This window comes from Neofelis nebulosa, chromosome 7 (assembly GCF_028018385.1).
Source record: "Neofelis nebulosa isolate mNeoNeb1 chromosome 7, mNeoNeb1.pri, whole genome shotgun sequence".
NCBI classification, from domain to species: domain Eukaryota; kingdom Metazoa; phylum Chordata; class Mammalia; order Carnivora; family Felidae; genus Neofelis; species Neofelis nebulosa.
The window spans coordinates 104587551-104609547 of record NC_080788.1 but is presented as its reverse complement, the minus strand read 5'-3'; the positions used below and the strand labels follow the sequence as shown (position 1 = coordinate 104609547).

The following is a 21997-nucleotide window of genomic DNA, read 5'->3' as shown; positions in this document are numbered from 1 at the left end:
GAGACAGACAGAGACAGAGACCTTGGGTCCAAGCAAGATGGACCACTGAACTTCCTAGGCATGCATGAGAGCCAATAAATTTATTTTTCTGTCCCCGTAGGCTAGTTTAAAGTTGAACTTGTAACCAACAGACTTCTAACTAATAGAAGAACATTTAAAAAAATATATCGAAGGTATATTTTTACTCTATAGAGCTATTTTCTAAAGTTCCAACAGTTGGACACATGCTTAATATTGAGGAGATACATGATTCATATAAGGGGATAATATTTACTGAGCTTACCATGTGCTAGGTATCGTTCTAGGCACTTAGCATGTAGTGAATCATTTCATTCTCATAAAATCATTGGAGGTGGGTATTACTAGCATTATTATACAGATGCGGAAACCCCCACACTGAACACTTGTCCAAGGTCACAGAGCCTGTATTTGAATCAGGCAGAGTCTGTGCTCTTAGCCACTAAGCCAGTACTTAGAGCCTGGTTCTCTCCTCTCAATGGGAAAGTCTCTCATAATTACGTCTAATAACAAAAGAGAACAGGCACAGTATCCTTTCTCCTTTCCATGCCTCATATGCCTCCCTGGACCCTGAGTGCTGTTCTAACTTCCAAAGATGAGCAAGAGAGTCTGGTCCCCCTTTGTAGGGGTGCTGACGGCTCTGACTCTATCGTTGGCTCGCCATCTTCTTCACGCCTGCGCAGTGACCTCCCTCGGAGCTACGTGCTCCAGGCCCTAAGAGGTTAATGTAAGCCCTGATCACAATGAGAGAAGGCTTGTTCTGATCTTCCCTAAAGTGGCGCACAGAAGGGCCCACTGTAGATAACTAGTAGAGATCCTCTGGAGCACAGATGGCGCCACTTTAAATAACTATGCTGTGACCTCACCACTGTGCCCCTCCCTCTATAAAAGCTGGGGGTAAGGCCCTGGCAGGGTGGAGAGTAGTTGTGTGGTCTTTGGATTGTTTGCCTGCTGGATTCTTCTTGTCAGTAAGTTACCCTGGACAAAACTGTAAACACTATGGAGCGGCTTGTGTCATTTTGGTCTTAAAGTGCCTTCTTAGCCTGGAGGTTCATTACTGACTCTCTTGTACCTTCTAAAACCTTTGCTATGAGAATCGCTGCCCTTTAGATTTGGGAAGAACATTTCAGAAGAAATTCTACCCATAAGCCTCAGCCTAAACAGGCATACCCATCCTTTCATAAGTACGTAAGGGTCTTGAAAAATGTTATTAAACCAGTGATGAAAATACACAGGTGAACCTTGGCAGTATGCAATAGAGGTAAATATATCCAAGAAAGCCAAATGTTATGAGAAAGGTTATTCCTACTGCTCAGGGACTGGCATTGAAAGCAGGAAAATCTGTGCGTAGCAGGGTGCAGTCACTGGGCTTACATTTTCGTTGATTGCAGGGAAGATTCCTCTCCAAGTTCAAGTTCTCGCTGCCCTCTGTCCCAGGCCCCAGTAGAATTGTCCAATCCGCTTTTGGCACTTAGTTACTTGATTACCTGCTGAAATCCTGCAATTGCTACAGCTGTTGCTATTTTCGCTCCTAGAATTTATGAGCAGGGGAGCATCTCCCTCGCATCTGCTTTGGCTGTTGCTTTTGAAACGAGCGGTAGCGCTGACGGGGAGGGCATGCAGCCCCAAGAGCTCTGGGGTGGGGGTGGGGGGTGCTGAGGACCGCTAAGAGAAAGAGCAACTCTTAACTTTGGAATTAGAATAGTAGCAACATTAAGTATACACATCTTTTTCCCTGAGGAATGCCAAGTGTTTTTCAAGAGCATGAACATTAAAATAGTGGCACGGTTTGTAACATCTAGATGCTCTGCAGTGGGGTGACAAGAGGTTTGCTTTTCAAATGGAGGGGCAATGTACGGAGAGAATACAATTATCTTTAAAGGAACTTGTTAGCTCAGGGGGATCTTCTTTTCAGATGGTTCATAGGTAACAGGGGAGACAGAGGGCTGGGAGAGAGGGATGCAGAGAGAAAATAAGGTGGTACTATTTCTATAAGCATTTCTGCACACTTTTCTTAATGGGCACTGACCTACACTCTGGTTTCCTCAAGGTCAAAGATAAAATTGATTTTTAGCCAAGGAGCAAGCCCGCCAGACACCTTTATGAGTCCTCAATTCTATGTGGGCTCTGATTTGGAGAAGGCTGTTCTCCTGCTTCCCTGGGCATTGTCTGGCCTTGGGAAATGGCCAATTGCAAAGAAAGTTCACTAAGGATAATAAGCTATTTTCCATAAAGTCAGGTACTTGGGATTAGTTGGGGCCACTGGCTCTTTATGCACAAGTGCCTAGAGTTACTGACTAGCGAACCTCAGAGCAAAACTGAGCGTCTGTCCTGCCTGAGCAGCAGAGCCCGGACCGTCTCTCCATTTCCATGTACAACACTGTCTTCAGAAGACACCGGGAGAGGATGCATCCCCCAGAATAAATTCTAGTCAATTCCAAGTGAGTCTCAAGCCCCATTAAAATAAAGTTGAATTAACAAATCACTGCTGTGTGGCACATTTAAAGTAGAACCGTTAAACGCCATGAGTTCGTGTTTTTGTGAAGAAAGATCATTTGAAAGTAAAAGGAGAGGGGGAAAAAAGAACAATTTTGGTACATGGTTGTCAAATCTTGAGGAACGTTAACTTTTTGAGCAGAGGAGAATTTTTTAGGGCCCTTCAATAGAAATTAAACAAAAGCTGCATGGTTGAACCCCACTCTTGTTCGGTGGCCTCAAATACAGGCTTGGGACTCTTGCTCCTATGCAGGATCCTGCAGCAGACTAATGCTCTCACCAAGAATAACTAGAAAGGCCATAAAGTGAAATGAAACGTAAGATACAATTTAAAAATTCTGTTAAAAGGCATAAGAGGGCAGCTGATGCCCATCCGCAACTAGGCAGGTCTATACTTAGATTTATAGGATCACAGAGAGGTGAGCTATTGATTTCCAGGTTCCTTTACCCTGAGACATTTGCAGATTGGGGAGCTAGAGACAGAGCCTGAGAGTCTCATCTTGGCACAGAAGACGGTAGAGAAACCAGTCTTGACGGTCTTCTAGGGTTTGAAAGACCAAGTTAGTAGAGGGTAGCAAATCACTAGCCACGAACATGAGGATGCTAGGAGAATCCATTAGCATGTTCCATGGAAGGAATGGAGAACAGTGATGAATTCTGTAAGAAGGCAAAGTAGAGGTCAGATAAGAGCTTCCACTGAAAGTTAGTTAGGATGAGGAACACCTTTCTTTAGCAAAGGTTAAGTGTTCTAGAGTATTTACACGTGATACTTAACTGTTATACAAGTTAAGCTACCTTAAAGTATTGGTTAAAATTTTATTATAAAGAATGAATTATAGGGGCGCCTGGGTGGCTCAGTCGGTTAAGCGTCCGACTTCAGCTCAGATCACGATCTCACGGTCCGTGAGTTCGAGCCCCGCGTCGGGCTCTGGGCCGATGGCTCAGAGCCTGGAGCCTGCTTCCGATTCTGTGTCTTCCTCTCTCTCTGCCTCTCCCCTGTTCATGCTCTCTCTGTCTCAAAAATAAATAAATGTTTAAAAAAATGAATTTATATATATATATATATATATATATATATATATATAATCTCACCAGTGCATGTAGATATATAGTAATATATACATAGTTAAATATTTAGTTTGTTTTCAATTAACATACTTAACATAAATGATATTTCTACCATGTTCAGTCTCTTTGAAGTTGAAAGCTTTCCTTCACTGTCTTCATGCGTCACTTTCGGAGGAAAAGAAAGGGTTTGATGGACAGAATCTGATTCTGTTTGGGTTATCAGAAGCTCTAAACTAATGGATTGCAAATTGCCTTGTAGGATGAGGCATGGTAGGCCATTGGTGAAATGCAAGCTCCTGGGATATCAAGCTGATGCTGTGAGTATAATGTACACAGGATACCAACAACTTTCATTCTCCATGAGTACAATTGTTGCTGTTTCCTTTTAAATTTAGGTTGGCAACAAGAATGTAGCTCAGGTCTATCGCTTGGTGCCTGCCTACACTTATATATTATGCAAGACATAATGCTACGAGTGGTTTTGTATTTATTAGGCAATTTTTGTCTGACACATTTATAAGAATGGCTCTCATTGTTAGATATTGTTAGTGATTTAACTTGGAGAACATTTTCTATTCTCTTTCAAGCTTCTGGTTTGGATTAAAGAGTATTAAGATGGAAGTTGAGCTATGAATCAGGTTTTTTTTTTTTCCCCCAATGAAGCAGAAAGATTGATAAGGCTGATAGGACGATAACTGTTTTCCATAATCCTAGATTTTATCATTTTTTCTCATTTGAGTAATTTTACCCATTTAAGCTTTTTAAACTTATGCCACTAAAATATTGCTTTTACCCACTTACGTATTAGGGATCTGAATGAGAAATCATCTGATTTTTTGAAAGTGTTCTACACTATCTACACTTTGAAAACCATTGGTTTAGTCCAATATTTAATTTTTTTAACGTTTTATTTATTTTTGAGACAGGGAGAGACAGAGCATGAACAGGGGAGGGTCAGAGAAAGAGGGAGACACAGAATCCGAAACAGGCTCCAGGCTCCTAGCTGTCAGCACAGAGCCCGACGCGGGGCTCGAACTCACGGACTGCGAGATCGTGACCTGAGCCCAAGTCGGCCGCTTAACCAACTGAGCCACCTAGGCTAGTCCAATTTTTTTAAAAGTTTTGATTGTAATGAGAACACTTTATGTGAGATCTATCCTCTTAACGAATTTAAGTATATATTATTGTTGGCCATACTTAAAATGTTGTACAGCCCTCTAGAGCTTTTTACTTGAGTCTGGTTGACACACAATGTTACGTTAGTGTCAGGTGTGCAACACAGTGATTCAACAAGCTTATGCATCAGGCTATGCTCACAGCAAGTGTAGCTACCATCTGTCCCCACATATCGCTATTACAGTATCACGGACTGTATTCCCTATGCTGTGCCTTTTGTTCCCATGATTTATTCATTCCGTACATGGAAGCCTGAAACTCCCACTCTCTTTACCCATTTTGCCCAAACCTCTATCCCTTTGCCCTCTGGAAACCATCAGTTTGTTCTCTGTATTTATAGGTATGATTCTAACTTTTTGTTGATTTTGTTTAGATTCCACTTATGGGTGAAATCACATGGTATTTGTCTTTCTCTGCCTGACTTATTTCACTTAGCATAATACCCTCTAGGTCCTTCCATGGTGCCTCAAATGGCATAATCTCACCTCACCTTTTAAATGGCTACACATTATCTACCCACCCCCCCCCGACCCCTGTGTGTATGTGTATGCATGTATGTGTACCACATCTTATCCATTCATATATTGATGGACATTTGGGTTGGCTATCATGAATAATGCTGCAGTAAACAAACATAAGGGTGCATATAAATTTTTGAATTAGTGTTTTTTTTTTTCCTTTGGGTAAATATCCAGTAGTGGAATTGGATCATATGATATTGTATTCATTTTTTTGAGGAACCTCCATATTGTTTTCCACAGTGGTTATACCAACTTATATTCTCACCAACAATGCAAAAGGGTACCTTCCCCCCCACCCCCCACATCCTTGCCAACGCTGGTTATTTCTTTTTTTTTCCCCATTCTAATAGATGTGAGGTGATATCTCCTTGTGGTTTTGATTTGCATTTCCCTGATGATGAGTGATGTTGAACATCATGAAGTGTCTGTTGGCCATCTGTAGGTCTTATTTGGAAAAATGCTCACTTCCTCTGCCCATTTTTTCACTGGATGTTTTTGGTTTTTGTTTTTTATTTTGGTGGTGTTGTGTAGTTCCTTATATATTTTAGATATTAACCCCTTATCAGATATATCATTTGCAAATATCTTCTCCTATTCTGTAGGTTGTCTTTTTGTTTTGTTGATGGTTTCGTTTGCTGTGCAAAAGCTTTGTAGTGCCAATAGTTTGCTTTTTGTTTGTTTCCTTTGCCTTAGGAGACTTACGTAGAAGAAAAATGTCTTTATGGCTGATGTCAGAGCAATTATTTCCTGTGTTCTAAGATTTTTATGATGTCAGGGCTTTAATCTGTTTAGAGTCTCTTTTTGTGTATGGTGTTAAAAGGTGGTAGAGCTGACTCATCTATTCATCATATTTAACAAAAATATCATGCCTGTTGGTTAATAACCCCCCCGTATCTGCCTCCCTCCTTATCCCTTAGTAACCACCATTCCAATCTTTGATTTTATAAATTTGACTAGTTTTGATATTTCATATAAGTGGAATCATGTAGTGTTTGTCTTTCTGGATCAAGCTTATTTCACAGCATAATGTCCTCAAGGTCCATCCATGTTGTCACATATTACAGCATTTCCTCCTGTTTTAAGGCTAAATATTATTTTGTATACATATGCCACATTGTCTATTCATCTGTCAGGGGACATTTGGGTTGTTTCCACATCTTAGCTATTGAGAATAGTGCTGCAATAAATGGGAGTGCTAATATCCATTGAAGATTCCGATTTCACTTCTTTTGGATGTAAACCTAGAAGAGGGATTGCTGAGTCACATAGTAGTTCTATTTTTAATTTTTTGAGGAACTTTCTGTTTTCCATCTGTGCCATTTTGCATTCCCACCAACAGTGTGCAAAGGTTCTCGTTTCTCTACATCCTTGCTGACACCTCTGGTTTTTTTTGTTTTTGTTTTGTTTTGATAATAGTCATTCTGACAGGTGTGACATGATATCTCACTGTGTTTTTAAGTTTGCAAATTCTAGTTAACATGCGGTATAATCTTAGTTTCAGGTGTACAATATGGTGATTCAGCGCTTCCATACAACAGCTGGTGGTCATCACAACAAGTGCACTCCTTAATCCCCATCACCTGTTTCACCCATCTCCCCACCCACCTCCCTTCTGGCAACCATCTGTTTGTTCTCTATAGTTAAGAGTCTGTTTCTTGGTTTGCCTCCCTCTCTCTTTTCCCCCTTTGTTTGTTTTGTTTGTTAAATTCCACATGAGCGAAGTCATATGGGGTTTGTCTTTCTCTGACTAATTTCACTTAACACAATACTCTCTAGCTCCATCCATGTCATTGCAAACAGCAAGATTTCATTCTTTTTTATGGCTGAGTAATATTCCATCACATATGTACCACATCTTCTTTATACATTATCAGTCAGTGGACACTTGGGCTGTTCCTATTTCCATAATTTGGCTGTTATAGATAATGCTGCTATAAACATCAGGGTGAATGTATCCCTTTGAATTAGTATTTTTGTATTTTGAGGGTAAATACCTAGTAGTGGAATTACTGGGTTATAGGATAGTTCTATTTTTAACTTTTTGAGGAACCTCCATACTGTTTTCCACAGCAGCTGAACCAGTTTGCATTCCCACCAACAGTGGAAGAGGGTTCCTCTTTCTCCACATCCTTGCCAACACCTGTTGTTTCTTGTGTTGTTGATTTCAGCCATTCTGGCAAGTGTGAGGTGATAGCTCATTGTGGTTTTGATTTGTATTTCCCTGATGATTGTGGGGATTTTTTTGTTTGGTTTTTTAATGTTTATTTTGAGAGTGAGAGTGCACGTGCATGGATAAGGGGCAGGGAGAGAGGAGAGAGAATCCCAGGCAGGCTTCACCCACTTTCAGCGCAGGGCCCAAAGTGGGCTCAATCCCATAAACCATGAGATCATCACTTGAGCCAAAATGAAGTGTGGCATGCTTAACCAACTGAGCCACTCAGGTGCCCCTGATTGTGGTTTTGGTTAGCATTTTTTTGATTAGTGATGAACATTTTTTCATATACCTGTTGGCCATGTGTATGTCATCTTTGGAGAAATGTCTGTTCAAGCTCCTCAAGTCTTCAACCCATTTTAAAATTAGGTTATTAGTTTTTTCTCATGGAGTTGTATGATCAAATACATGGTTTGCAAATATTCTCTCATTCTATAGGTTGCTTCTTCATTCCATCATTTCCTTTGCTGTGCAGAAGCTTTTCAGTTTGAGGCAGTTCCACTTGTCTATTTGTTGCCTGTGCTTTTGGGGCCATATCTATAAAATCATTATCAAAACCAATATCATGAAGTTTATTCCCTATGGTTGCTTCTGAAAATTTTTACAGTTTCAGGTCTTTCATTTAAGTCTTTAACCAGTTTGAGTTGATTTTTTGTGTGTATAGAGTAAGTTACAGGTCCAACTTCACTCTTTTACATGTAAAATGGTCCAGTTTTCCCAACACCATGTAGTTGAAAAGACTATCCTTTCCCTATTGTGTTTTCTTAAACCCTTGTTGAAATACCTTGATCATGTATATATGGATTTATTTCTGGGCTCTCTTATGTTCCATTGGTTTATATGTCTTTTTATGCAAGTACCATACTATTTTAATGATTAAAACTCTGATATAGTTTGAAATCTTGAAGTGTTCTGCTTCCAGTTTTCTTCTTAGAATTGGCTATTCATAGTCATCTGTGGTTCCTTATGAACTGTAGAATTGCCTTTTCTTTTTTTCTTTTTCTTTTCTTTTTTTTTTTTTTTTTGCCTTTTCTATTTCTGTAAAAAAAAATGTTTTTGGAATTTTGATAGGGATTGTGTTGAATCTGTAGATTGCTTTGATTAGTCTTCTAATCCATGAACATCCATGTTAAGTCTTCTAATCCATGAACATAAGTTGTCTTCCCATTTGTGTCTTGTTTATTTTCTTTCATGAATGTTTTTAATTTTCAGTATAAAAATCTTTCAAGCGCTCCTGGGTGGCTCAGTCGGTTAAGCATCCAACTCTTGATTTTTAGCTCAGGTCCTGATCTCACAAACCAGGAGACTGAGTCCTGTGTCTAGCTCTGCACTGACAGCGAGGAGTCTGGTTGGGATTCTCTCTCTCTCTCTCTCTCTCTCTCTCTGTCTCTGCTTCTCCCCCACTCATGCTCACTTGCTCGCTCTCAAAATAAATAAACTTAAAAAAAACTTTGGCTCCTTAGTTTATTCCTAAGTATTTTATTCTTTTGCTACTATTATGAATGGGATTGTTTTTCTAATTTCCTTCCCAGATAGTTCATTTTTAGTATATAAAAACATGACTGAATTTTTTTTTTTGGGTGGGGGGGAGTAAAGGCTTTTTAAAATTTATTTTAATTTAATTTTTTAAAGTTTTTATTTTAATTTTAGATAACCTACAGTGTCATATTTAGTTTCAGATGTACAATATAGTGATTCAGTAATTCCATATAACACGTGGTGCTCATCACAAGTGCACTCCTTCATCCCCATCACCTATTTCACCCATCCCCCTACCTCTACTTTGGTACCATCAGTTCTCTATAGTTAAGAGTCTGTTTCTTGGTTTGCCACTCTTTTTTCCCTTTGCTCATTTGTTTCTTAAATTCTGTGTGAGCAAAATTATATGGTATTTATCTTTCTCTAACTGACTTATTCTGCTTAGCATAATATTTTCTAGCTCCATCCATGTCATTGCAAATGGTAAGATTTCATTCACACACACACACACACACACACACACACACACACACCACAGCTTCTTTTTCCATTCATCAGTCAATGGACACTTGGGCTGTTTCCATAATTTGGCTATTGTTGCTAATGCTGCAGTGAACATAAGAGTATGTATATCCCTTTGATTTTGTATTTTTGTATTGGGGGGTGGTAAATACCTAGTAGTGCAATTGCTAGATCATACCATGGTTCTATATTTAACTTTATGAGGAAACTCCATCCATAGTGTTCTCCACAGTGGCTGCAAAAGTTTCTATTCCTATCGTTTAGTGCACAAGTGTTCCTTTTTCTCCACATTCTCCCCAACACCTGATGGTTTTTTCTGTTGTTGATTTTAACCATTCTAACAGGTGTGAAGTGATATCTTCATGTAATTTTGATTTATATTTCCCTGATGGTGAGTGATGATGAGCATCTTTTCACGTGATGGTTGGCCACCTGGATATCGTCTTTGGAGAAATGTCTATTCATTTCTTCCCAATTTTCAATTTGATCAGTTTTTGAGTGTGGAGTTTTATAAGTTCTCGATATATTTTAGATACAAACCCTTTATCACATAATGTCATTTGCGAATATCTTCACCCATTTTGTTGGTTGCCTTTCAGTTTTGTTGATTATTTTCTTCATTGTGCAGAAGTTTTTTTATTTTGATGTAGTCGCATCAATGTATTTTTGCTTTTGTTTCCCTTGCCTCTGAGGACCTATCTAGAAAAAAGTTATTACTGCTGATGTCAGAGAAATTACTGCCTGAGCTCTCTTCAAGGCCTTTTTGATTTTCAGGTCTCATATTTAGGTCTTTAATCCATTTTGAATTTCTTTTGTGTGTGGTGTAAGGAAGTGGTCTGCTTTCATTGTTTTGCATGTTGCTATCCAGTTTTCCTAACACCAACAACACCAATTGTTGAAGAGACCATCTGTTTCCCATTGAATATTCTTTCCTTCTTTGTCAAAGATTAATGACCATATAATAGTGGGTTCATCTCTGGGCTTTCTATTCTGTTCCATTCATCTGTGTGTCTATTTTTGTGCTAATACCATACTGTTTTGATCACTACGGCTTTGTGATACAACTTAAAGTCTGCAATTGTGATTGCTTTTTGCTTTGCTTTTCTTTAAGATTACTTTGGATATTCAGAATCTTGTGGTTCCATACCAATCATACGATTGCTCTAGCTCTGTGAAAAATGCTGTTGGTATTTTGATAGGGATTGCATTAAATGTGTAGTTTGCTTTGGGTAGTATAGACATTTTAACAGTATTCTTCCAACCCATGAGGATGGAATGTCTTTCCATTTCTTTGTGTTGTCTTCAATTTCTTTCATCGGTGTTTTATAGTTTTCATAGTTTTCAGAGTACAGATCTTTCGTCTCTTTGGTTAGGTTTATTCCTAGGTATCTTATGGTTTGGTGCAATTGTAAATGGGATGGATTCCTTCTCTTATTGGTGTATAGAAATGTAACAGATTTCTGTATGTGGGTTTTGTATCCTGTGACTTCACTGAATTCGTGTATCAATTCTAGCAGGTTTTTGGTGGAATCTTTCAAGGTACCTATATAGAGTATTATGCCATCTGCAAATAGTGAAAGTTTTACTTCTTGCTGATTTGGATGCCTTTTGCCTCTTTTTTTAATGTTTATTTTTGTGAGAGAGAGGGAGAGAGAGAAGAGAAGAGAGAGGGGGAGAGAGAATCCTAAGCAGACTGTGCTGTGTCAGTGCAGAGTCTGATACAGGGCTCCATCTCCTGGTTCATGAGATCATGTCCTGAGTGAAATCAAGAGTCAGATGCTTAACCAAATGAGTCACCCAGGCACCCCAAGGATACCTTTTTGTTTTCTTTTTGTTGTCTGATTGCTGTGGCTAGGACTTCCAGTATTATATTGAATAAAAGTGGTGAGAATAGACAACCCTATCTTATTCCTGACCTGAGGGGAAAAGCTCTGTTCTTCCCCACTCAAGATATTAGCTATGGGTTTTTCACATATGGTATTTATTATATTGAGATATGTTCACTCTAAACCTATTGTTGAGGGCTTTTTAAATCATGAATGGATTTTTTACATTGTCAAATGTTTTTTCTGCATCTATTGAAATGATCATATGGTTCTTATTCTTTTTTTTTATTATTAATGTGTTATATCACATTGACTTGCAAATATTGAACCACCCTTGCAGCCCAGGAATAAATCCCACTTGATCTTGATGAATGATTTCTTTATTGTTAGATTTGTTTTGCTAGTATTTTGTTGAGAAATTTTGCATCTATGTCCATCAGAGATATTGGCCTGAAACTATTCTTTTTGTGGTGTCTTTGTCTGGTTTTGGTATGAGGGCAATAATGCTGGCCTCATAGAGTGAATTTGAAGGATTCATAGAATGAAGTTTTCCTTTTCTATTTTTTTGGGATAGTTTGAGAAGAATGGATATTCACTTTTCTTTAAATGTTTGGTAGAATTTGCCTATGAAGCCATCTGGTCCTAGACTTTTGTTTTTGGGAGTTTATGATTGCTGATTCAATTACTTTGCTGGTTGTCAGTCTGTTCAGGTTTTTTATTTCTTTCTGTTTCAGTTTTGGCAGGTTATATGTTTCTAGGAATTTATCTATTTCTTCTAGGTTGTCCAATTTGTTGGCATATAGTTTTTCATAAGTCTCATTATTTTTATCTGTGAAGTTGTTAATTCTCCTCTCTCATTTATGATTTTTATTTATTTGAGTTCTTTCTCTTTTTGATAAGTCCGACTGGAGGTTTATCATTTTTTTTCAAAGAACCAGTTCCTGGTTTCATTGTTGTATTGTTTCTATATAACTTATTTCTGCTGTAATCTTTATTATTTCCTTCCTTCTGCTGGTTTGGGGTTTTGTTTGTTCTTTTTCTAGCTCCTTTAGGTTTAAGGTCAGATTGTTTGAGATTTTTCTTCTTTTTTTTTTTTTTTTTAAATTTTTTTTTTTCAACATTTTTTATTTATTTTTGGGACAGAGAGAGACAGAGCATGAACGGGGGAGGGGCAGAGAGAGAGGGAGACACAGAATCGGAAACAGGCTCCAGGCTCTGAGCCATCAGCCCAGAGCCTGACGCGGGGCTCGAACTCACGGACCGCGAGATCGTGACCTGGCTGAAGTCGGACGCTTAACCGACTGCGCCACCCAGGCACCCCGAGATTTTTCTTCTTAATGTAGGCCTGTATTGCTATAAACTTCCATCATAGGACCACTTCTGCATCATCCCAAAGGATTTGGACTGTTTTTTTTCATTTCCAATTGTTTTCATGTAATTTTTTATTTCTGCTTCTATTTCCTGGTTGACACATTCATTGTTTACTAGCAAGTTGTTTAACCTCTGTGTATCTATGTTCTTTTCAGATTTTTTTCTTGTGGCTGATTTCTAGTTTTATAACCTGATAGGTGCATGGTATAACGTCAATCTTTTTTTTTCTGTTAAGGCCTGTTTTGTGACATAATATGTGATCTATTCTGGAGAATGTTCCATGTACACTTGAAAAGAATGTGTATTCTGCTCTTTTAGGATGGAATGTTCAGAAAAATCTGTTAATACATCCATCTGGTCTAGTGTGTCATTCAAAGCCATTGTTTCCTAGTTGATTTTTCTGTTTAGATGATCTTTCCATTGATGTACATGGGGTGTTAAATTCCCCTACTATTATATTATTATTGATTAGTTTCTTTATGTTTATTATTAACTGTTTTAGGTGCTTGGGTGCTTTCATGTTGGGTGCATAAATTATTATAGTTGTTGTATCTTCTTGCTGGATTGTTCCCTTTATTATTATATAGTGTCCTTCTTTGTTTCTTGTTACAGTCTTTGTTTTAAAGCGTAGTTTGTCCAATATAAGCATTGGTACTCCAGCTTTATTTTGACCTCCATTAGCATGTTAGATGCTTCTCCATCCTCTCTAACTTTCAATTTCCAGGTATCTTTAGGTATAAGATGAGTCTCTTGCAGGCAGCATAAAGATGGGTCTTAAAAACTCCATTCTGCTACTGTCTTTTGCAGCATTTAGTTCATTTACATTCAAAATAATTATTGATAGGTATTGTACTTATTGCTGTTTTTAAAAATTTGTTTTCTGGTTTTTTTTTTTTTTGTCTTTGTTCTCTTGCCTTTGCTTTGTGTTGAGTATTTATAGTGTTTTGTTTGGATTTATTTCTCTTTATTTTTTGTGTGGCTACCATAGGTTTTGGGTTTGTGTTTACCATGAAGTTCGTAAATAGCAGTTTGTATTTATTGGTCCTTTAGGTTCAGACACATTTCAATAACCACAACAAAAACAAAAAAAAAAGAACAGAAAAATAAAAAATTTACTTTTCCTTACCCCTTTTTTACTCTCTTCTCCAAAGTTGATGTATTTGTGTTCATATTTTACATCTTTTTGTTCATAGTTTTCTTATGTCTAATTATGGCTATTTTTTTTCTACTTTAAAGAAGTCCCTTTAACATTTCTTGTAAGGCTGGGTTAGTGGTGATAAAGTCCTTTATCTTTTGTTTGTCTGGGAAACTATCTCTCTTTCAAATATGAATGAAACCTTGGTAGAGTATTCTTGGTTGCAGGTTTTTTCCTTTTAGCACTTTGACTATATTATGCAACTTGCTTCTTGCTGGCCATATTTCTGCTGAAAAATAAGCTGATAGCCTTATAAGTTTTCCCTGGTAGGTCACTTTCTTCCTTGTTGCTTTAAAGAGTCTTTAACCTTTTGATGTTATAATTATTCTGTGCCTGCTTGGGGTCATCTTGTCTTGAACTCTGCTTCTTGGATTTGGGATATCTATTTCCTTCCTTAGGTTAGAGAAGTTTTCAGTTATTATTTCTTCAAATACGTTTTCTACACATTTCTCTCTTCTTCTTCTGGGACCCCCACCAGTGCTAGACTTGATGTTTTCTAAGAGATCTCTTAATTTATCTTCATTAAAAAAATTATGTTCTCTTTTTGCTGTTCAGCTTGTGTGTTTTCCAATATCTTGTCTTCCAGATCACTGAGTACTCCTGCCTCTGCTAATCTGTTGTTTCCCTTTAGTGTGTTTTTTTATTTTCAGTTATTGTGTCCTTCAACCCTGGTTATTTTTAATATTTTCTCTTTATTGAAAGCCTCAGAGTTCTTAAGTCTTTTCTGTCAAGTCTAGTGAGTATCTTTATGATCATTATTTTAAATGCTTTATCAGGTATATTGCTTATCTGTTAGTTCTTTTGAGGTTTTGTCTTGTTTCTTTTGGAGTATATTCCTCTGTCTCCCTATTTTGCTTAAGTTTCTGTGTTTATTTCTATAGATTAGGTGGAACCTGTGGCTTGTTTTCTGTGCCTCAGCACCACAGGGCAGCTGCCATGGGCTTGTGGACTTATGGACCCTGGGCTCACTGAGGTTGCAAGCGTTCTGTGAGCCAGACCCTGCTCAGGTCTGAGCTTTTAAGGGGGAGAGGGGAGAGTGTTCCCACTGCTGCTTGGCCCTTTTAAACCCCGGCCTGTTTTTCTATATCCCAGAGTGAGGGGTTGGTGTGGACTTGCATACCCTAGGCTTGCTGAGGTCATGAGCTTACTGAGACAACCAGACAACATGCCCATTATGGTGTGTAGACCCTGTTCTGGTCTGGACTTTTATGGTGGGGGGGGGGGGGTGGGGGAACATAAACTGTGTCATTCTCTAGTTCCTCTGACCTGGAGAGCATTCCTGCAGCTCCTCTGCCACTTGGCACAGCTCTAGTGTTGTTTCCTTTATGTAATAGTTACTCCTTTAAGCTATGGCTTTCTTTCTGTGCCTAAGGACAGAGGGATCTGTTCCTAGTCCCTCAGTACTATCACTCACCACTGCCATTCACAGTGGTGGGGGTTCCCTTTGTTACTGTGTCTCTGTCTCTCTTGCCATTCTCTTGCTGTTCTATCTTTGGTTGTTCAGAAGCTGTTCAGTCAGAGTTCAGTTATTCAGGAGGAATTGTTCTATTAATAGGTGTAATTTGGTGTGTTCCATGGAGGAGATGAGTTCAGAGTCTTCCTACATTGCTCTTGAACAGGAACTCCCAAAACACAAGTGATTTTTGTATGTTGACTTGGTATCCTACAACTTTACTGAATTTACTTATTAGTTTCATTAGTTATAATAGTTTTTTAATGGATTCTTGTGGTTTTCTGTATATAAAATGTCATCTGCAAACAGATCATTTTACTTCCTTTCCAATTTGCATTATGTCTTTTTCTTGTCTAATTGCTCTAGCTATCACTTCTAGTACTGTGTTAAGCAGAAGTGGTAAGAGTGAGCATCCTTGCCTTATTCCTGATTTTAGAGGAAAAACTTTCAATTTTTCATCAGTATGTTATCTACATGCTTTTAATATATAGCTTTAATTTTGTTGGGATATTTTCCTTCTATTCCCAGTTTGTTGAGAATTGTAATCATGAATTGATGATGAATCTGAGCAAATGTTTTTTCTGCATCTATTGAGGCAATTGTAATTTTTATCTTTTATTCCTAGGATGTAATATATAACATTAGTTTTTGTATATGGAATCATCCTAGCATCCCAAGGATAAATCTCACTTGGTCATAGTGTATAATCCTTCCAATGTGCTATTGAATTCAGTTTACTACTATTTTGTTGAGGATTTTTGTGTTTATGTTCATCAGAGATATTGGCCTGTAGTTTGCTTTGTCTAGCTTTGGAATCAAAGTAATACTTGTCTCATAAAATGAATTTGGAAGGATTACCTCCTTACCAGCTTTTGGGAAGAGTTTGAGAAGGATTAACCTTAATTCTTCTTTTAGATGTTTGGTAGAATTTACCAGTGAAGCCATCTAGTCCTGGGCTCTTCTTTGTTGGGAAGTTTTTGATTACAGATCCAATCTCCATAGTAGTTATGAGTCTGTTTAAGCTTTATATTTCCTCATGACTTAGTTTTAGTAGGTCCTATGTTTCTAGGAATTTATCCGTTTCTTCTAGGTTATCAATTTGTTGGTGGAAGTTGTTCATAGTAGTCAATCATTCTTTTTACTCCTATGTCCTCAGTTGTGATATCTTTTCATTCTAGTTTTACTTGCATTTGTTCTCTTCTTTCTTAGTTTAGCTAAGGATTTGTCAATTTTGTTTGTTTTTTCCAAAAAAAAAAAAAAACCTCTTAGTTTGTCAATTTTTTTCTATTTTTAGAATATTCTATTTTGTTTCTTGTGCTCCTTGTAATTTCCTTCCTTCTCTTACCTTTTGGCTTGTTTTGTTTTTTTTCTAGCTCCTTGAGGTATAAAGTTGGGTTGTTTGAAATCTTCCTTCTTTTTTAATATGTGCACTTATTGCTGTGAATTTCCCTTTTACTATAAGTTTTGATATGTTGTAGTTTTGTTTTAATTTGTCTCAATATATTTTCTAATTTTCTTTTTAGGTTCCCCTTTGACCTAACGATTGTTCAGGAGTGTGCTATTTAATTTACACTTCATTGTGAAGTTTCCAGTTTTCCTTCTATTATTTTTTAGTTTCCTTCTGTTGTGATAGGAAAAGATATTTAGTATAATTTCAATCTTTTAAATTGAGACTTGTGACTTGATGTGATCAATTTAGTCCCATTTCGTCATCTCCCATAGGAAAAACAGGCAGAAAGATTAAGCAACTTGCATAGGACCACACAATTAGCAGCCATATAATTACCAGAAACTGACACCTAACTTGGTGCTCTTTCCTCTGTCCACATTGGCTTTGTTTCCTAATTTTAATCCTGTTGATTCAGACTGACTGTATCATAGAAATCTTTATTTTCTAAAGCAGATTTTATCCTACAGATTTACAGAGGCAAGCAGGCAACTCCATTAAAAATCAAACTATAATACATTGTAACTAAGGCGTTCTCATCCAATGGAAATCTTGGTGGGCGGCAGAGACTGATTTTATTGGACTGTTTATTAGATTTTATAGCATAGGTTGCAGCATTTTCAATGAGTTTTTACTCTTGCTCTATACAAGAAACTAACAGGATAATCAGTCAAGAATCCTGATGCTTTCCACCAGCAAAAAGGGGTAATAATCCAGTGATAACCCAGCTTCATATCCAAGTGGATTAGTGAATTAACCTTTTTTTTTTTTTTTGAGAGAGAGAAAGAGACCGACTGAGACCCCGTGTGAGCAGGAGAGGGGCAGAGTGAGAGGGGGCAGGAAGAGAGAATCCCAAGCAGACTCCACACTGGCAGCTCAGAGCCAGACATGGGGATCAAACTCATGAAACTGAAAGATCATGCCTGAGCTGAAATCAAGAGTCAGATACTTGACTGACTGAGCCACCCAGGAGCCCTGTGAATTAACTAATTCTAAGGAACAGAATAGGACTTTGAAATTGTGAAAAATAAAATACTTTAAAAAAAATTTTTTTTTTAATGTTTATTTATTTTTGAGACAGAGAGAGACACAGCATGAGCAGGGAAGGGGCAGAGAGAGAGGGAGACACAGAATGTGAAGTAGGCTCCAGGCTCTGAGCTGTCAGCACAGAGCCCGACGCGGGGCTCCAACTCACGAACTGTGAGATCATGACCTGAGCTGAAGTCGGACGCTTAACCGACTGAGCCACCCAGGTGCCCCCAAAATAAAATACTTTTAAAATTGAGAAACATCTACCAACTGAAAAGGCGGTATATACTTGTCAGCCTTATTCTCATATATATAGTCACAAATATAACTTTATTTTATGAAAATATATAGCAAATACTACATGGTCATTTAAATGCTTTAAGTCATAGAGGCTGTGATACAGAGCTGTACACAGCAACAAATAGTATATATAAATAGTAGAGTTTAGAACTCCATGAATATCAGTGGTCAACATTGGGCTCATGCTCCTTTGTGTCTTTAAAATAATTTTGAGAATGTATGGCAATAAGTCCATAACTGCTACAGCCTACTAATTATAGCACTCCCCAAGAAAGTAAAACACATTAGATGGGAGAAGAGCAGGTCTGTGGTCAAATAAATTTGGGATGTACTAGATTTATTTACCAAGGTCATAAGGTTAAAAATGACCTCCCCCCACCCACCCCTGGATCTCAGCCAAACTTGGTTTTATTTATTTCAACTTGAATTTCAAATTGTAGTTAACATATAGTGTCATTTTACTTTCAGGTATACAATATAGTGATTTAATAATTTCATATAGTACTGAGTGCTCATTAAGATCAGTGTATTCTTTTTTATTTCAAGTTTTTATTTAAATTCTAGTTAGTTAATGTATATGGTAAAATTGGTTTTAGGTATAGAATTTAGTGATGCATCATTTGCATATAACAACCAGTGCTCATCACAAGTGGACTCCTTTTTATCCATCACCTATTTAGCCCATCCCCCCACCTCCCTCCATCAACCCTCAGTCTGTTCTCTATAGTTGAGAGTCTCTTTATGATTTGCTTCCCTTTTTCCCCCTTTCCCTATGTTCTACTGTTGTGTTTCTTAAATTCCACACATAAGTGAAATCATATGGTATTTGTCTTTCTCTGACTTATTTTGCTTAGCATAATACACTCTAGCTCCATTCATGTCATTGCAAATGGCAATATTTCATTCTTTTTGATGGTGGAGCAATATTCCATTGTGTATATATACACACCTCATCTCACACCTGTCAGAATGGTTACAATTAACAACACCGGAAGCAACAGATGTTGGTGAGGAGGTAGAGAAAGAGGAACGCTCCTATACTGTTGGTGGGAATGTAAACTGGTGCAGCCACTCTGGAAAACAGTATGGAGCTTCCTCAAAAAGTTCAAAATAGAACTACCCTATGACCCATCAATTGCACTACTAGGTATTTACCCAAAGGATACAAAACTACTGATTCAAAGGGGGCATATGCACCCTGATATGTATAGCAGCATTATCAATAATAGCCAAACTGTGGAAAGAGGCCAGATGTCCATTGACTGATGAATGGTTAAAGATAAGCATACTCTTAGTCTCCTTCATGTATTTCACCTGTCTCCACAACCACCTCCCCTCGGGTAACCATAGTAAGAGTTTTTTTTGTTTTTGTCTTAAATGTTTTATTTGAGAAAGAATGTGAACTGGGGAGGGGCAGAGAGAGGGGGAGATCAAGAATTCCAAGCAGTCTCTGCTGAGTCAGCACAGTGGAGTGCTGTGTGTCACAGCATGAACTGTGAAATCATGACCTGAGCCAAACTCAAGAGTCAGTGGCTCAGCTGAGTGAGCCACCCGGGTGCCCCAAGAGTCTATTTTTTCGTTTGTTACTTTTTCTTTCCTTTTCTCATTTGTTTTGTTTCTTAAATTCCACATGTGAGTGAATCATATGGTGTTTGTCTTTCTCTGACTTATTTCACTTATTATGCTCTATAGGTCCATTCATGTTGTTGCAAATAGCAAGATTTCATTTTTTATGGCTGAGTAATATTCCATGTGATATGTATATATTATGTGTGTGTGTGTGTATATATATACTATATATATACATATACATACACATATCACTATCTCTATCCATTCATCCATCGGTGGATACTTGAGCTGCTTTCATACCTTGGCTATAGTAACGAATACTGTAATGAACATAGGGGTACATACATCCTTTCAAATTAGTATTTTAGTTTTGGGGGATAAATTTCTTTAGATAATCCAGTGATATTATTGGATCATATGGTAGTTCTATTTTTAATTTTTTGAGGAACTTATGTACTGTCTTTCACAGTGGCTGCATCAGTTTATATTCCCACAAATAATGCACGAGGTTCCTTTTTCTCCACATCCTTATCAACACTTGTTATTTCTTGTGTTTTTTTTTTTATTTTTTTAACGTTTTTTATTTATTTTTGGGACAGAGAGAGACAGAGCATGAACGGGGGAGGGGCAGAGAGAGAGGGAGACACAGAATCGGAAACAGGCTCCAGGCTCCGAGCCATCAGCCCAGAGCCTGACGCGGGGCTCGAACTCACGGACCGCGAGATCGTGACCTGGCTGAAGTCGGACGCTTAACCGACTGCGCCACCCAGGCGCCCCTTGTGTTTTTGATAGTAGTCATTCTGACAGGTGTGAAGTGACCTCTCATAGTTTTGATTTGTATTTCCCTAATGAGTGATGTTGAGCATCTTTTCGTGTGTCTGTTGCCCATCTGTATGTCTGCTTTGGAGAAATGTCTGTTTAAGTCTTCTGCCAGTTTTTAAATTGGATTTTTTTTTTGGGGTGTTGAGTAGTATAATAGCATATTCTTTATATAATTTGGATACTAACCCCTTACTGGATGCAACATTTGTAAATATATTTTCCTATTCAGTAGGTTGTATTTTAGTTTTGTTGGTTGTTTCTTTTGCTATGCAGAAGATTTTTATTTTGATGTAGTTGCAACAGTTTATTTTTGCTTGTGTTGCCCTTGCCTCAGGAGCCATATCTAAAAAAGTGTTGTTGCTAATGTCAGAGAAATTATTGCCTGTGCTCTCTTCTAGGATTTTTATGGTTTCATGTCTTATATACATATCCTTAATCCATTTCAAGTTTGTTTTATGTGTGGTATAAGAAAGTGGTCTGGTTTCATTCTTTTGGATGCAGCTGTTCAATTTTCCAGCACCATTTGTTGAAGAGGCTTTTTCCCATTGTATATGTTTTCCTCCTTTGTTGCATATTAATTGACCATCTAATCATGGATTTATTTCTGGGCATGCTGTTCTCCATTGATCTATGTATCTATTTTTGTGTCAGTACCATATAGTTTTGATTACTACAGCTTTGTAATGTATCTTCAAATCTTGGATTATGATACTTCCAATTTTGTTCTTTTTCAAGATTGTTTTGCTGTTCAGAGTCTTTGTGGTTCCATACAAATTTTAGGACTATTTGTTCTAGTTTTGTGGAAAATACTATTGGTATTTTGATAGGGATTGCATTAAATGTATAGATTGCTTTGGGTAGTATGGACAGTTTAATGATATTTGTTCTTTTAACCCATTAGCATGAAATTCTTTCCATTTGTTTGTGTCATCTTCAATTTCTTTCATCATGGTTTTGAAAACTTTCAGATAATAGGTCTTTCACCTCTTTGGTTAAGTTTATTCCTAGGTATTTTATTCTTTTTTGTGCTATTGTAAGTGGGATTGTTTCCTTTCCTTTATCTTTTAAAGGCTTATTTATTATTTTTGAGAGAGAGAACATGAGCAGGGGAGAGACAGAGAGAGAGAGAGAGAGAGAGAGAGAGAGAGAGAGAGACAGACACACAATCAGAATCTGAAGCAGGCTCCAGGCTCTGAGCTGTCAGCACAGAGCCCAATGCAGGCCTCGAACTCACAAACAGTGAGATCATGACCCGAGCTGAAGTCAGACGCTTAACCCACTGAGCCACTCAAGTGCCCCAGTGGGATTGTTTTCTTGATTTCTTCCTGCTACTTCATATTAGTGTATAGAAACTCAACAGATTGGTGTATATTTGTATCCTGCAACTTTACTGAATTCATTTATTAATTCTAGTAGTTTTTTTGGTAGGGTCACTAGGGTTTTCTATATATAGTATCATGGGTTACACGATCTTCTTTAAAAGAAAAATT

At 37.7% G+C, this 21997-nt stretch overlaps 1 long non-coding RNA gene across 1 annotated transcript; it reads left to right on the top strand.

The window, feature by feature from the left end:
* Window positions 1-744: 744 nt before the first annotated feature.
* LOC131518249 (uncharacterized) lies at window positions 745-5409 on the top strand. Its single transcript, XR_009264971.1, has 3 exons — window positions 745-986; window positions 3842-3899; window positions 4509-5409. It is a non-coding gene; the product is annotated as an uncharacterized LOC131518249 (long non-coding RNA).
* Window positions 5410-21997: the final 16588 nt, after the last annotated feature.